Source organism: Equus caballus, chromosome 9 (genome assembly GCF_041296265.1).
Source record: "Equus caballus isolate H_3958 breed thoroughbred chromosome 9, TB-T2T, whole genome shotgun sequence".
Classification (NCBI taxonomy): Eukaryota; Metazoa; Chordata; class Mammalia; order Perissodactyla; family Equidae; genus Equus; species Equus caballus.
Window position 1 is genome coordinate 28,475,762 of NC_091692.1, and position 12,038 is coordinate 28,487,799.

Here is a 12,038-nt window from a genome sequence, read left to right on the forward strand (position 1 = left end):
ACTTTGTGCTGCAGGAAGGCAGATATAAAGTCAGAGAGCTATAAGTTCAATAGCTGTAAAAGTCTGGATTCAGCTATTTAGATCAACCATACAACTAATTAAGTAAATATAAAGACAGCATTAAAAAAAGCATATTTTGACATGACCGATTTTAGTAAAATCTGTTCAAATCCATAATATAACTGAATATAAACAGGCATATTAGACACATCAATATACCCAGAAGCACTGTAACAAACACACTTCTGGATAATTCACTCAATACCTCAGGAGGCCCCAGAAATTTTGATTAGAGTTAGTAAGAAATTTCCCACCTTGAGTGTAGATCCTTCTGTTTAAATAATGTATCACCTGAAATAATGTCAGTCTTGAATAATATGTAATTTGGGAGGATCTATAAGAAACCAATTATGCAAGTTCTTTAAGAACATTTTACCACGGAATTTAATTTTTTAAAGAATAAAATTTTTAAATACATGTTACTCAAACCATTTTGAAAAAAGAATTTTATACACACACACACACTATAAAACATTGAATAAAAGCCATTTCAGCTCAGTGGCTCCCTTGTACAGCTGTTTGACAATGACAGCTCACTCTGACTTTTACCAGGCAGGATCTCTGTTGATACATCCAAGAAGCTTCAATTCCCTTCAAGTTCATCTGTCACTCACTTCACTCGAAGCCCTGCCGGCAGGGAAAGGCGAGGCTTTGTGGCTCCTCCCAGCCTGCAGATGGTGAGCTGGCCAGATCACATGCAGCACATCCTTGTCTTTCCTGCCCAGGTCCACTGCACACAGAGTGAAGGGGTTCAAACGATGGGGAACAAAGTACAGAAACAACCCGTGTGTCATCATATGTCTTTGATGTGAAAGTAAAATTCTGGCATGCAAATGTGATGGTTTGTGGGTTTTGTTGTTGTTGTTGTTTTTAGAATTTATGGAAGCATCAATAAAGAGACACCAGTTAACGGTAACTCTTCCTCATTTTCACCTGTAGGAATCCCATTAAGTGCAGATTTCACCCACAGTCCTCTTCCCAGGTACATTCATTTTGTCTCACATTTTCAGCAGTAGTGTTTACAACTAGTATACTGGAGCATACCAATGACCCCTACAACCTCCACAGATAGGCCTCCAAATCTGGCCAATGTGTACAATTTGTTTTCTGAAAGTGAGGGCACACACTTAAGGTGACTTTTGTCAGGCAGAGATGGGAGCTGGGGGTCATGTGACATAGCTCAGAGTAGGGTAAAACTGGTTGTAAATTGTAAGATGCATAAGAAAAACCTCTGGCCATATCTAAAATGGGGCTGAGCTATGACTGTCAACATTTCTATTAAAACAGAGACACAAGGGTTTGGAGCACAAAGTGAATAGTACAATAACCGCAGAAATAACTTTTTTTTTGTTTTCTAGAACTTCATTTTTAAAACTGGAAAGTGTGCCATAAACACAGAACGGTTAAGAAACAGTTTGCTTATAAATGAATGAACCTACACCGCACTTGGTACATCTCTCCGTTACAGCCTGTATTCATTTGCTAGGGCTGCCACACGAGGTACCACAGACTGGATGGTTTACACAACAGAAATTTATTCTTCCACAGCTACGGAGGCCAGAAGTTCAAGGTGTTCGCAGGATGGTTTCTTCTGCGACCTCTCTCCTTCCCACTGTGTATTCACACAGTCTTCCCTTTATGTACATATCTGGGTCCTAATCTCCTCTTCTTATAAGGACATCAGATTGGATTAGGGCTCACACTAATGGCTTCACTTTAACTTAAATACCTCGTTAAAGACCTTTTCTCCAAATACAGTCACAATCTAAGGTACCAGGGGTTAAGGCTTCAACACATGAATTTGGGGGAGACACAATTCAGCCCCTAACACAGCCCTGATGCAATCTGGCCGCAGGTTTTTGTTGGACTTTAGCCCTTTCTGCAATCAGTCTCCTCAACCCTACTTTACTGATTAATTAATTAGATTGATTAATTTTAACATCCACATGGACACATAACCAACTTCCAACTTCACAACTCCTCAATATATCGCAATTAGTAATAACTTTCAGCTTCACTCCAAAAGCCACTCTTCAAAACTACTTCTAGTCAAAGGTGAACTCCAGTACCCCTCTTCCAGATATCCCAGTGGGAGGTCACCATAACTACCGGAGCCTGGGTTTTCAGAAGGGAGGGAACTGTCTTGGTTTAAGAAAATGGTTTTACAAGTGATCTAGGGGGCCAGCACCATGGCTGAGTGGTTAAATTCTGCTTCAGTGGCCCAGGGTTTTGCTGGTTTGGATCCTGGGTGCGGACCTAGCACCACTCATCAAGCCATGCTAAGGCCAGCATCCCACATAGCACAACCAGAAAGACCTGCAACTAGAATATACAACTATGTACTGTGGGGCTTTGGAGAGAAGAAGAAGGAGGGGAAAAAAAGATTGGCAACAGATGTCAGTGCAGATACTAATCTGAAAAAAAAAAAGTGATCTGTGAGTGGCAGACAAGTCCTCAGGACCTGGGTTGGTGGGAGAAAAGGAAACTGAATGAGATAAAATCTTCCGTATATGGACTAAACAAGAATTAGAGAGGAATGGTCGCGGGGAGAGTGCAGTGTTTCGTGGCAGGAGACTGGAGGCTGAGTTAATGGGGAGAGATTTTTCAGAACAGGCTCATCAAATACTCCATTTTAAGTGATTTATCTTCTGTGATGTGAACTCTTTCTGTAATTCCAGAGCTTTTGTAAAGTCTACTTTATTTGAGACCTCTTCCATGTGGTTCCTATGTGTAAAAGCCTTGGCAATTTAGTAAATCCACATCTGGGTTGGCTGGTAAGGAACAGGGAAGCGTACATTAACTGAAGGGACCACCCAGTAATCTGAGGGCTCTCTGTGAAGACTGGAGCCTGCAATGACAAGGTCTCTGCTCTTGGCACCAAATCTGCAGAGGTATTGGGAGGAATGAGGCTTTCATGGCAGCAGATCTGGGAGTCCAGCCAATTTCATTGACTCTAGAAGGACAGTGTTACACAGCTGACTTTTGATAAGCTCCTGTCTGTCTTTCCATCTCTCACTGTTTTACTCCCACTAAAGAATTCCCATTTTACTAGGACCCCAATTCCTGGTCTTATTTCCTTCCCTGTCCAACCTGAACCTCATTATCTACTATATAAAACATTTCTAACTACTTTCTATCTGCTTTCTAGTTGTAATTTTCAAATATGTTTAATATCCTCCTCTTTAAAAAAATTATTTGTAGAACCCATAGATCTGCCAGTTACTAGCCCATTTCTCTGCTCCATTTAATATCAAAATTCCTCAGAGTTTTTATTACCAAGTGTGCACCTTGTTACTTCTTATTCTCTTCTTACTTCACTCTTACTTAAGCTTTTGGTTCCAACACTGTTGAAGTCACTCTTGTCAAGATCAATGAGGATCTCCATCTTGTCTAATTCTATGGTCAATTCCAGGCTCCATTTGTTGTGGACTCTATTTGGCACAGTTGATCATTTCCTCCAACTGAAAACACCTTTTATCATTTGGATTTCAGGATGCCACACTCATTCCTCCTGAATTCATTGTTCACCTCTTGTTCTCTTTTTGGCTGGCACCTCTTTATCTTTCTAAATTCTGAATATTAGTATGACTCACATCTCAAACCTCAGCCATTTCCTGTTTCTATCTGTAAATATTCCCTAGGTTTCCTCAGATAGCATCATGGTTTTAAAATTTATCTGTACACTAACATTCTCCAAATTTATACTATTACCCTGAGTTTCCCCTTGAACATCAAAGTTGAGTATCATGCCCAACTGCCTATTCAACATACTCTACTTGAAGAATAGCAATCTCAAACTTAAAGTGTCCACAACAGAATTCTCAATTTCCTTCAACCCTCCTCGTCCATTTTCCCTGTTTCAGTGAGTGATGATGCTGTGGGCCCAGCTGTTGAGGCCATGTCCTGGTTATCATCCAAATTCTTTATATCCAAGCCTGCATCTACTGCAACAGTATAGTCTACCGGCCTATCAACCGTACCTTCAAAGTTGTCCCCCAATCTAAGCATTTCTCTCTACCTTCCCTCCTTCCATGTTAGTCTAAGCCTACACCAGCTCACAGCAAGAGTACTGCAATAGCCAACTTACAGGTTTCCACTCTTGTACCCAACAGTCAATTCTTGACGCAGCAACCAGAATGATCTTTTTACGTGTAAATTAGACCACACCACAATCTAGTTTACTAGCTGCCTACTGACTTATCCTCTCACTCCGAATTTCATCTAAAATCCATGGCATGGCTTCCAAAGCTCTGCATAATCTGGAGCCTTACTTCTCCAAACTTAACCTCTTATATCTCTCCATTTTGCTCTCCACCGTCTGGCAACACATCAACTATATTTTTACATTCAATTTTCCCTTTGCCTGGATAGTCTTCCCCCAGATCTTCTCTGGAATTGCCTCTCATTTTATTGAGATCTCTATTCAAACCAAACCCTTCAGCAAGGTCTTGTCTGATCAGCCCGCCTGAAACAAGCATCCTGATAAGTCCACATCCAGCTGCTTTATTTTTCTTCATTGAACTACTTGGCGTTATTTTATATATCTGTTTGTTTATTTTTTGTTTCACCTGCTAAAATGTAAGCTCCATGAGGACAGTTTCCTCATCTCAAAAAACCTTTTAAGAGTGCATTCTTATAGTGTTCCACATTGACCAAACCTAACTAGGAGAAGGCAAGAGAGTCCATTGCTGTAGTCTGCACAGGCCAAATTTGTAGGTAGAGAATAATACGGAGAGGTAGAGAGTGAATCTGGAGGCACAAATGGAAGTTATCTGGTACAGTCAACCCTCATGTCCTTTAGCATCCACAATTATCTTTCTTTCCACTGAAAAACTGTGTCTCCTACACAGGGGACACATCTATATTATCATCATGGAGTGATATCAATTTGGTCATATTTCTACCTAAAACTTAAAATATTACCCATCAGTAATGTAATTCATATAAGTTAGTGGGATAAGGAGAAGATGGAAGAAACAATTAACATAAACATAGCCATTGTGTCCCCATTTCTGTAGCTGGCCATGAGGCTTCTGAAGGTCATCAGTAGTTGATGGAACTGGTCAGATATAGTCAACCTGCCAATAGGTGACTGGCTACCTCTGCAGGGGAAGATGATATACTGGACCTCACTGTTGGCCTTGCCTGTTTACAAACTGAGTGTTCAGCAGTCACAATAACCACATAAATTCTGGTGAAAGGAAATGCATTTTGTTGATCCTATACATATCCTCCACGCCCACCACCAGGCTCCCTTGGTGCATGGGCCTATTGAACAGAAGAGCTCTGGAGAAAGGTTGTGGTGCACACTTACCTGAGATATGAATACTTTCACATTCTAGGACAATTCCAAATGTGCTGTCTGTGTACCTCTCCATCAGACCATCTTGTCAACAACTATCCAGTCTTGTTTGTTCTTAAGTCCATGTCCAGCCTGCCAGCCTATTAACTACGCTCATGAATCAGTATGTATTTGTGCTTGAAGCCATCTCTCATTTCACACACAAAATTTTCAATCTGAGTTTGGAGCCATTGAGAAGATTTCCCTCTGTGACTACCTTCGGGACTACACTGAGTGGGACAGAAGTGCAACAGCCACATACTTCCAGCTGATGCAGATGGATAAGTAAAACAGGCTTGTACTTTTTCATCTTCAGTTAATTGGTCATAGGGAATTCCCATGAGGCTGCGGAATTGGTCTGAGAGGGAAATGGCATACCATTTCGAGCAAGTATGCAGGGAGTCTGAGTTACTTGCCAGTACTTTCACTTGTGCCATTTTATAATGGAATGTTTGGAGTATGTCCACTTTTTGAATAGGTTGATTTTATAACACCCAGTTTATCACACCCAGAGTCTTGATATACTATGGTTGAGCATGCATTATCTATCAGGGAGAATAGCCATCTATGAGATGTTTTTCAAAAGGAGAATAATTCTCAGTAGAAAAGAGAATAACTTTACTCTAAAGCTGAAGGGACTTGCACAATGATTCTCCTTCTGGGGCTTGAACAGATCTTAAAAGATCATTGGATGTCTTGAGACATAAGGCCCATGAGGCAGGACAGAAGGACCTGTTATTGAGTATTTTAAAATTTTTTTGTTGCTTGGTTGATTAGTTTTACCCATGGCCTTAATTGACATTATCAGTCTTATTGGTTACTTGGTAAATAGGTCAAAGAAGCATGCCCAGATGAAGAATGTATTGCCTCTAAAATCCAAAAAGGGCCACCAAACATTGTATTTCTTTATATATGGTGGGCAATGCAAGAAACAACAATGTGCCTCTCACGTTAGAAGAGCTATTTCATCTCAAAGACTCCTGAAACCTACAATCTTCACTGGTGTGACAGGTCCCTGAATCATTTACTCCTTGGCATACATAAAACTTACTAAAGCATCTAGAATGTGCCTACTTCCTTCTCACTGACTCCATTATCTTAATTTCATCAATTTAATGAGCATCTATGATGTTCCGTTAGTTATCAATACAATTTAGTTTCCTCTAGACCAATGGTATCCAATAGTAATATAATATGAACAGTAAGTGCAAGCCACATTTGCCATTTTAAATTTTCTAGGTATTGTGGAGTGATGTCAGTAACATAGCAGAGTGAGCTGTTCCCTTTATCTCTCCCCCTTCAAACTAAAATTAAATGGACATTCATTGATCAATGGAGGATACCCTTACAGCAGCACAACAGGATGCCTGAGAGGCCCACACAGCTACACATCTGAAGATGGATGGAGTGTTCCCAGGGTGGTGATAGAGATAGGTGAGCCCCTCCTTGCCTACCAGCAGCCCTGTGCATGTGCACGACTGTTCTCCCAGCGGGTGCAAGCTCTCACAGTACTGCTGTATCCATGAAGGTGGGAGCACACTTCAGTGTGACTGTAGGGCCAGGTGACAGCAGCCCTGAGCCCCTGTGTGATTTCTTTCTTGTCTGGTGGGAGAGTCCACAGTGACGATGCAGTCTCAAGAAGTGGCCCAGGCTCACACTCCATGAGATAGCCCCACTCAGCAAGCACAGTGGCTGTTAAGGGCACAAGAAGAAGCAGTGGTGGATCTATGCACAAGGGTAAACGATTTCCCAGTTGGCAAGAATACCCATAGTTCTGGTACAAGCCCTGAAGGTGGGAGCACATCTTGGTGCAACTATTGGAACAGGCAACGGCAGGCCTGAGCCCCCACATAATCACTTTCCTGTGTGGTGGGAGAGCCCATAGTGCCGCTACAGTACCACGGAGTGGCACAGGCTCAGACCCCATGAGGAAACCTCTCCCACCAAGCACAGTGGCTGGTGCATTGTAAGAAGAGGCAGCAGTGGATCTACACACCCAGGTGAATGCTTCCCTGGCCAATGCAAGTGCCCATAGTACTACGTTACTCTCAGCAGACAGAGTGGGTCCAGAAATACAGCTCCTGCTTCCCCCCAGTGGTGGCAGGTGGAATCTGCCACCTGATAATACCTCAAATGCCCTGGCAAAAGACTAGGTCATCAAACACCATGAGAAACTACAGCAACAAATCAGGGCAGAGGGAGAATGAAAATTCTCCAGAAATCAACCCTGAAGTTACAAAAATTTACAATATAAATGACAAATAATTCAAAATAGCTGTCATAAAGAAACTCAATGAGTTACAAGAAAACTCAGAAAGACAGCTCACTGAGGTCAGGAATAAAATTAATGAGAGGAAGGAATACCTCACTACAGAGTTTGAAACTATATATATATATATAAAAGCAGTAATTCTGGATATGAAGAACACAATGAAACAAGAAATAATCCAGAATCCTTAAAAAATAGAGCTGATGTTATGGAGGAAATAATTAGTGACATAGAGGATAGAAAAGTAGAATTGCTTCAAGTAGAGGAGGAGAGAGAACTAAGAGTTTTAAAAAATGAAGGAATTCTTCAAGAAATATTCAACTCAATTAGGAAAAGGAATATAAGGATTAAAAGTATTGCAGAGGGAAAAGAGAGGAAGAAAGGAGCAGAGAGCATGTTCAAAGAAATAATAGCTGAGAATTTCCAAACCTGGGGAAGGAATTGGACTTACAAATATGTGAAGCCAATAAAACTCCTAATTACATCAGTGCTAAAAGACCTTCTCCAAAGCATACAATAGTAAAACTGGCAAAAGTCAATGACAAAAAAAAAATATTAAGGGCAGCTAGGCAGAAGAAAATAACCTACAAAGGAACCCCTATCAGGCTTTCAGTGGATTTCTCAGCAGAAATCTTACAGGCTAGGAGAGAATGGAGTGATATATTCAAAGTACTGAAAGACAAAAACTTTCAGCCAAGAATACTTTCTCTGGCAAAACTATCCTTCAGATACACTGTAGAAATAAAAGCTTTCACAGATAAACAAAAACTGAGGAAGTTAATCACCACTAGACCTCCACAATGGCAAATGGTTAAGGATGCCCTCACACCTGAAGGAAAAAGGCAAAGGTCCACAAAACTTTCAGCAAGCAGATAAATAGACAGATAAAATCAGAAAATTGCAGCTCTCTTTCAAAATAGAGAAGCAAATACTTAATTATACTTTAAAAGATAAAGGGAAGGAAAGCATCAAAAGTAACTATAAACACTGTAAACATTTCAATTTAGTCACAAACTCATGACACAAAACAGAATAGTTTGTAACAAGAGTAACTCAGAAAGGGAAGTTGGAAGGGCTAGAACTTGCTTAGGCTAATGGAGATAAGAGGTTATCAGAAAATGGATTATCTCATCTATGAGATCTTTTATACAAACCTCAGGGTAACCATTAAACAAAAAACCAGAGCAGAGGCACAATTCATACAAAAAAGAAAACTGACAAAACCTCCAAAATGAAATGGCAGTCAGAAATACAAAGGAGAAACAATGCAAACATAAAACAACCAGAAAACAAGAGATAAAGTGGCAGTATTAAGCCCTCATATATCAATAATCACTCTAAATATAAATAGGTTGAATTCCCCAATCAAAAGACAGAGTAGCTAGATGGAGTAGAAAACAAGACCCAATAATATGCCGCCTCCAGGAAACACAGCTCAGCTCTAAAGACAAATATGGGCTCATAGTAAAGGGATGGAAGATGATACTCCAAGCAAACGGCAAACAAAAGAAAGCATGTGTTGCCATACTTATATCAGACAATGCAGACTCCAAGTTAAAAAAGACAATGAGGGACAAAGAAGGGCAGTATATAATGATAAAAGGGGCTTCCCACCAAGAGGACATAACATTTATGAATATATATGCACCTAACACAGGATCACCAAAGCATATAAAACAACTATTAACAGACCTAAAGGGAGAAATTAAAAGCAACACAATAATAGTAGGGGACCTCAACACCCCACTTACATCACTGAGCACATCATCCAGACAGAATGACAACAAGGTAACAATAGATTTAAATGAAACACTTGATCAGATGGACTTAATAGATACATACAGAGCATTCCATTCAAAAACAGTAGAATACACATTCTTCTCAAGTGCCCATGGAACATTCTCAAGATAGACCATATGATGGGAAACAAGGCAGACTGCAAGAAATTTCAGAATATTGAAATCATATCAAGCATTTTCTCTGACCACAATACTATAAAAACTAGAAATCAACTACAAGAAAAATCTGGGAAAGTCACAAATATGTGGAGACCAAACAATATGCCACTGAACAACAAACGGATCAATGAAGAAATCGAAGGAGAAATTTTAAAAACCTGGAGACAAATGCAAATGCAAATACAAAATACCTACTCTATGGGATGCAGGAAAAGTGGTTATAAGAGGGAAAGTCATAGCAATACAGGCCCACCTTAACAAACAAAAATCTCAAATATGTAACCTTAAACTACACCTAACAGAACTCCAAAATGAAGAATAAGGAAAGCCCAATGTCAGCAGAAAGAGGAAAATAATAAAAATTAGAGCAGAAATAAGTGAGAGACTAAAAAACCAATAGAAAGGATCAATGAAAGTAAGATCTCATTCTGTGAGAAGATAAACAAAATTAACAAACCTTTAGCCAGACTCACCAAGCAAAAAAGTGATGACTAAAATAACTAAAATTAGAAATCAAAGAGGAGAAATTACAGTGGCTAACACACAAAGGATTAAAAGAGACTACTATGAAAAACTACATGCCCACAAATTGGATAACCTAGAAGAAAGGGATAAATTCTTAGACACAGACGACCTCCCAAAACTGAATCAAGAAGAAATAGAGAATCTGAACAGAACAATCACAAGTAAAGAGTTTGAAACAGTTATCAAAACCTCCTAAAAACCAAAAGTCCATGACAAGATGGCTTATCTGGAGAATTCTACCAAACATTCAAAGAAGATTTAATACCTATCCTTCTCAAACTACTGCAAAAAGTTGAAGAAGACAGAATGCTTCCTAACTCATTCTATGAGGCCAACATTACCCTGACACCAAAACCAGAGAAAGGCAACACAAAGGAGGAAAATTACAGGCCAATATCACTGATAAACATAGATGCAAAAATCCTCAACAAAATACTGGCAAACCAATACAGCAATAAATCAAAAGGATCATACAGCATGATCAAGTGAGATTTATACCAGGGACACAGGGAGGGTTCAACATCTGTAAGTCAGTGTGATAAACCACATTAGCAAAAGGAGGAATAAAAATCACATGATCATCTCAATAGATGCAGATAAAGCATTTGACAAGATCCACCATCTATTTATGATAAAAAGCTCTCAATAAAATGGGTAGAAGGAAAATACTTCAACCTAATAAAGACATATAGGCCAAACCCACAGCCAACATCATACTTAGTGAAAATCTAAAAGCCATCCCTCTGAAAGCAGGAAGAAGACAAGAGTGCCCACTCACACGACTTCTATTCAACATACTACTGGAAGTTTTGGCCAGAGAAATCAGGCAAGAAAAAGAAACACATTGTATCCAAATTGGAAAAGAAGAAGTGAAACTCTTGCTGTTTGCAGATGACGTGATCCAATATGTAGAAAACTCTAAAGAATCCACCAAAAAATGATTAGAAATAATCAACCACTACAAGAAAGTTTCAGGGTTCAACATCAACTTACAAAAATCAGTTGCATTTCTATACACTAATAATGAAGTTGCGGAAAGAGAAGTCAAGAACACAATCCCATTTAGAATTGCAACAAAAAGAATAAAATATCAGGGAATAAATTTAACCAAGGAGGTGAAAGACCTATGCACTGAAAACTATAAGAAATTGTTGAAAGAAATCAAAGAAGATATAAAGTAATGGAAAGATATTCCATGCTCATGGATTCGAAGAATAAACATAGTCAAAATGTCCATAATACCTAAAGCAATCTACAGATTCGATGCAATCCCATTTAGAATCCCGAGGACATTCTTCACAGAAATAAAACAAAGATTCCTAAAATTTGTAAGAAACCACAAAATACCTTGAATAACCAAAGGAATCCTGAGAAAAACAAATGAAGTGGGAAGCAGCACAATCCCTGGCTTCAAAATATACTGCAAAGCTATAGTAATCCAAACAGCATGGTACTGGCACAGAAATAGACACACTGATCAATGGAACAGAATTGAAAGTCCAAAAATAAAACCACACATCTATGGACAGCCACTCTTTGACAAAGGAGTCAAGAACATACAACGGAGAAAGGAAAGTCTCTTCAGTAAATAGTGTTGGGAAAACTGGACAGCCACATGCAAAAGAATGAAAGTAGCCATTATCTTGCACCATACACAAAAATTAACTCAAAATGGATTAAAGACTTGAATGTGTAAGATTTGAAACCATAAAAGTCCTAGAAGAAAATAAAGGCAGCACACTCTTTGACATCAGTCTTAGCAGTATCTTTCGAATACCATGTCTACTAAGGCAAGGGAGACAAAAGAAAAAATAAACAAATGAGACTACATCTGACTAAAAAGCTTCTTCAGTGCAAAGGAAACTAGGAACTAAACAAAAAGACA